Source organism: Haemaphysalis longicornis, unplaced genomic scaffold, assembly GCF_048455015.1.
Source record: "Haemaphysalis longicornis isolate Haplotype H1 unplaced genomic scaffold, Haemaphysalis longicornis Haplotype H1 scaffold_5, whole genome shotgun sequence".
In the NCBI taxonomy this organism is placed as follows: domain Eukaryota; kingdom Metazoa; phylum Arthropoda; class Arachnida; order Ixodida; family Ixodidae; genus Haemaphysalis; species Haemaphysalis longicornis.
The window spans coordinates 24,493,148-24,499,147 of record NW_027526385.1 but is presented as its reverse complement, the minus strand read 5'-3'; the positions used below and the strand labels follow the sequence as shown (position 1 = coordinate 24,499,147).

At 44.9% G+C, this 6,000-nt stretch overlaps 1 long non-coding RNA gene across 2 annotated transcripts in view; it reads left to right on the top strand.

Moving 5' to 3' along the window:
• The first annotated feature begins 1,038 nt into the window (after positions 1-1,038).
• The window catches only part of LOC144139107 (uncharacterized), a 50,420-nt gene continuing 45,458 nt past the window's right edge, over positions 1,039-6,000 (top strand). For both annotated transcript variants that reach the window (XR_013316049.1, XR_013316050.1), the window contains exon 1: positions 1,039-1,151. This is a non-coding gene — a long non-coding RNA (uncharacterized LOC144139107). The remainder of the gene's footprint in view (positions 1,152-6,000) is intronic.

Genomic DNA, 6,000 nt, shown 5'->3' with positions numbered 1-6,000 from the left:
AAGCGGAGGCACATAAGAACAAAGCCCCGAAAACATACCCAAACAAGAATAAAAACGTCAACATGAAGAAACGCTGGAATGGCCAGAACTTGGAGAAAATATACATGGCGAAATATACGCATTTCCTCGCTCTGATGCCACAAATAAAAAACCTCCTAAGCCATCTCCACTAAAGTAAATCATGGGGAGGGGCGAAGCATGCAGTATATTAGTGTATTCTTCATGCCTAGGAGTTTCTCCTAACGGAGATGAAACAGTTGAGGGGTATAGGTATACAGGTTTGCCGTAAATGTCTCGTGTTCTCGAAGCACGAAGCGTTCTACAGCGAGGCGTTGAAAAACGAGTGTCCCGGTGTGTTCTTTTAGCACGCGGTACGTTCTAGCGTGAAGCGTTGTAAAACGAGTGTCCCAGTATTTTAGTACCGCGACTACATGTGACGATGACGACAGGTTTATGAATTTTCCTATCTAACGAACAAGCTCGGCTTCCGCGACGGGTACCTGTAGGACTCAATGCTTTTATGAACTCACTTTATCAATACATTAGGCGCCATTTCAGATTTAACGAAGTATATTGAGAAACAGATATTTAAAAACATAGCAATTTCAAAAGCGTTTCGTCCCAACGCCACAAAAATTACTGCGCCACTTAAGTCATATACCAAACCAGGCATTTATTTTCGTTTGTAAAGAGCTGTAAAAGTTAAACTCTGCAGTCCCATGGACTGCAGAGCCATCAGGCCATCAGCGATTGGAATCGCTGATGGCCCGTTGCTTAATGAACGTGGCACGATTAGCCAACGCCTATTTACCACAACACTGCTTAAGGTTTGAAAAATACCAGCTCTACACCTAACAGCCAACTAACACAAAAACCCAGTGCCTGAAAAAGTCCACAGAGTTCTTATTACCCAATGTGTTCTATATAATGTCATTGACAAATCATAACAACAATTGTTCGGCAAGCATCTTTGACTCTTTTTGCGTCGCGCTAACAAATGTGCTTGAAGGCATTGTGCATTGTGTTTAAGCCATATACGGCAGCATCCATGGTTGCATTGGGTCGTAGGGATTCTCACTCACGGCAAAAACCATGACAAGGCCTAATATTGTGTGTTCAGCAATCTTTGCAATATATGTTCTGGAAATACTGTAAGTGTGACAAATTTTATAATTCCATGGTGATCGACATTATTATAAATTTATCATAGGTACGACACTGTGACGCATGGGAGCTCTAGTAAACTTTAAATGCTATATCTTGGCATTAAATGCAAGGCTGTTGTAGGTTTAGTTTTTTTTTTTTTTGGTTGACACTACTTCGTTTCCAGGCGTTCCGGTGTCATCTTTTATAAACTGAGGCCGTCTTAACATGCAAATTTTCCACTCCCTTTCTCTTCTGCCCTTCGGCGAGCTGCTCTTACTCTGAATTTTTCTTTCAATTGAGTCCACAACTAGGTCCGTGTTGTTACTCGTAAGAGGCGATAACACACGGTAAGAGAGTGGGAATTGTTGAGGCCACTAACTAGGTCTATCACCGAACAAAAGGTAGAAAAGATTATTAAAGGAAAGCGTTCTACCTCTCCCAGCCAACGGTTCATTCGCGGCGTGCGGGAAAATAAATTCGCAACGCGGCGCAGGAAGCGTCGGGTGGGGGCGGGCGAGGAGGGATTCGGAGATTTTCACTCACGCAGCACACTGTAGATACCCCGGCGAATTTGCCAAGCGTTCCCCGCGCGGAGGTGCCTGCACGCCTGCGGCGGCGTCGACTGTACGGCTTTGTTGTCTGCTTTAGCAGGGGTAGTTTAGGGCCTGCTTTGCCGCAGCTTCATGTCAACTGCGCGCTGCCTTCACATGGCTTGATTAACTTAATCTAGAGCACCTCCAGGGTAACCCGCACCCAAAGAAATTGAGTGGTCATGCGGCATATGTACGTTAATGGTTGGTTTGCAGGGCAGGAAACAAAAAGTACAGCCACATACAGACATCTGACCCTTAGAGAAACACTAAATTTGCGCACTGATTGCCCCGAATGGACTCTGATTTCTAAATTGGTGAATACCAATTCGGTTTTATTTTAAGAAGTATCACAAAAAACGAAAGGAGCAACTGGATCTGAAAAATGGCGAATATGATACTTCCATAAGCTTCCTCGCAATTCTCAAACTTACTGAACTAACCAGTTTTATTCTGAAATAATGGGAACCACTAGGCTCACATGCCGAATTGTTTCGGTGTCTGCGCTGGTGTCGCGCGGTGACGTAACCCAAAGCTAGCACATGAAGATGGCAAGGTTTCGCTGTCTCACCCTTCGTAGGACGCTCCTCTCCGTTCTCTTTCTGCCTACGCATGGCCGGGCTACAGCGGCGGCGTCCGCCCTTCCAGCCCGGCCGTGGCATACCCTGCTGTGTTCGGAAACCCGCCCCGCGAATTCCAGTAACGCCTAGCAGAACCTCTGGTTTCACCCTTTGTAGAGCCACTTTTGTAAATTAAAGTGACGCCACACGGGCAATTTTTGTGGGTGCCGTTTAAAAATTTTGCGTTCCAATCACCCTCACAGCGTGGTTTGGAGGCAATGTTTACCAGTGCGTTAGCTACGGGCGGACCTGACGGGGCTCCGAAAGGCACTGCCTAGAAAACGCCATGTCGAATAGGCAGGCTCACTACCTCTCGAAGCTTTTTATTGTAAATTAAGAATTCATTTCTTCTTTAGAGAATTTCGTTAGAGTTTTCTGTCACTGTCGTTTATTTATTCGTTATAATCCCCCTTTCCATTTATACTGTCCGCAATCTTCCTCCTTCAACAATAAATAGTGCGTAAGCCACGTAAGGAAAGTTGTTACATGCTAAATATGTCGCGTTTTTCCAGTGGACCGTTCCTATTCACAAGTTGAAACTTGTTAAACATTACGACATAATGTTTGCGACGTGAAGGGTGCCCGTGTGTTGTTAGTTTTTTTAGAGGGATGATTTAAACTTCCACAGAAAAAAGCAAAAAATGCGCCTGTTCAGTCCGTACACACGGTTAGCCCACAAAGCTGTTGCTCTGCCTGCATTCTACTCGCTGCGTGCAGGCTCTGCTACTGGAGTGAAACCAAGCCATTATCTATCCGCTTACTTATAACTGCTCACCGCATGTCTTTTTTGCGCATGCGCGTGGGGTTCCGACAGAGTTGTTTACGGCGTACAAGGGACCACAGGGTTTCTGTGTCGTCAAGGCTTATAAATATTCGCTTTAAAATTTTATTTTATAGTGTATAGAAAGTTGAGGGTGAGGTCGTGCGCGTCTAATTGTGTGTTAGTTTGGGGCGAAGTAGCTCAAGGCCTAAGCGAGGCTCCTCCTTTGTCCGGCGTCCATGGACACCGCACTTGTAAATCGAAACATCTGTGAACAAAACGTCACAAAAGGTTAGAGAGAGAGAGATATAAAGAGAGAGACGCACAGCACCGTAGAAATTGGAACGTCTGTGAACAAAATCTTCAGAAAAAGTTCGCAAGAACAAAGAAAAAGGTTCAAAAAATGTTACAGATAGAGAGAGAGAGAGAGAGAGAGAGAGAGAGAGAGAGAGAGAGAGAGAGAGAGAGAGAGCTCCTCGAGAGCCATGCTTCGCATGCGCGAGGAACATTGGATGGGATTGGATTGAATTGCATTTGGATTTGGACTGGATTGGATTGTATTGAAAAGTATTGGATTACATTGAATTGTATTGGATTCGAAATCGTTTTAGCATCAGTAAGCACTCTCACGTGTGCTTTACGGTAAGAACAAAACCCAGTGCTTCCCCCCCTCATCGTGATTCACTTCGTAGAAGTGCGTGAATTTTGTGCCATTAGCATCATCATCCCCACCAGCCTATCTACGCCCGCTGCAGGCAAAGGCCTTTCCCATTATTCTCAAATTATCTCGGTCCTGTGATGACTGCGACCAATTTATCCCCGCCGACTTCTTGATCTCATCTGCCCATCTAACCTCCTCCCGCCCCCGGCCACTCTTGCCTTCGTTAGGGATCTACCCTGTTACCCTTAGTTACCAACGGTTATTTTTGCCTTCGCATTACATGCCCTGCCCACGTCAATTTGTTCTTCTTAATTTCTACTAATATGTCCTTAACATGCGTTTGTTCTCTGACCCACTCCGCTCATTTCTTGTCCCTTAATGTTACACCTATCATCTTCCGTTCCATGGCGCGCGGAGTAGTTCTCAATTTACGTAGAACCCTCCTAGTGAGCCTCCAAGTTTCTGCCCCGTAGGTGAGCACTGGTAAGCCGCAGCTGTCTCACACTTTCTTCTTCGAGACAATGGTAGCCTGCCATTCATTATCGGAGAATGCCTGCCGTATGCACTCCAACTCATTCTTATCCTTCGAATTATATCTGCCTCATGGTTGGAATTCAGGGTCACAACTTGGCTTAAGTAGATATATTCTCTAACCACTTCCACTGCTTTGTCATCTACATCAACGTGCTGTGCTGTCCCGAGGTGATTGATCATTACTTCAGCTTTCTGCATACTCATTTTCAGGCCCAAGGTTCTGCTCTGTCTGTCCAGTGCCGAAAGCATGCTTTGCAATTCGTCCCCCGAGATACTTACAAGTCAACGTCATCAGCAAATCTGAGGATATTGAGGTATTCTTCATTACACTTACTCCCACCTGTTCCCAGTACAATGATCTGAATACTTCTTGCAAACATGAAGTGAATAACATCGGAGAGATTGTGTCTCCTTTACTGACGCCTTCCCTATAGGTACTTTACTGCTCTCCGTAAGGAGGATGATGGTAGCTGTGGACCCATTGTAGATATTCTCTAGTATTTTTACATAATGCTCATCTACTCCCTGTTTCCGTAATGCCTGAATAACTGCTAGGGTTTCGACCGAGTCGAATGCTTTCTCACAATCTATGAAGGCAATAGATAGGGGTTCAGAATACTCAGCGCACTTCTCTATGACCTGATTGATCGTGTGAATATGCTCCATTGTTGAATAGCCTTTACAAAACCCTGCTTATTCTTTAGGATGATTGGAATCTAAGGTGGCAGAAATACTGTTACCGAATACCTTGGTAAGTACATTGTAGACGACTGACAGTAAGCTGATCGGCTGTAATTTTTGAAGCCCTTCATACCACCTTCTTATGGATTAGGATGATGTTCGCGTTCTTCCAAGATAATGGTACAGTCGTGATCATTGAGCATTGCGTGTACAGGTTTGTCAGTTTTACTAGTACAACTTGCCCGCTATCCTACAAGAGGGTGCTTTGCCCTCTTCCATTTCTTTCAAAGCCTTCTTTACTTCTTCAGTCGTTACTGGTGAGATGTCTATCTCCTTTCTCTTTCGGCATTACCCTGGATGTCCCGTCTACTGTACAGATCGCTATAGAACTGCTCGGATTTTATTACTCTTTTATCCCTATTTTCGATTACATTTGCCTTGTTGTCTTTCAGTGCAGACATGTGATTTCCCCCACGCCTAGACGTCTCTTCACTGCTTTCAGGCTATCTCCGTTCTGTACAGCATATTGTACCTTCGCCGTATTATACTTTCGTGTGTCAGCTGCGTTACGTTTACTGATTAACTTCCAAAGCTCCGTTAGTTATATTCTATCAGCTGGGGTGTATATTGTCACGCTTTGCAGTTTCCTAATTAGATCTGCTGTCTCCTGGTAAAGTTTACTGGTATCCTGTCTAGCCATCGTGCCCACCAATTCTACTGCACACTCCGTGATAATGCGTGTAAGATTATCGCTGGCTTACTGTATTATTCCGCAAACACAGAGGTACAAATATATTGAGCAACATTTCTGCGCTACGGAAGTGTATTGCTAGCGAAGATATTGAGGTGCTTGGCCTGCTTCTTCTTGCCGGCCAGCGCCGTTCACTTCATCGGCTGAAGTCGGTGCGCCTGTTTAGGGCTCGGCCTAGCAGCTTTCGAGTATTAGCATTTTAATTGGACTTTATCCGGGGCTTTAATGATCAGGCGTTCTCTCTCACCATAAGCAGA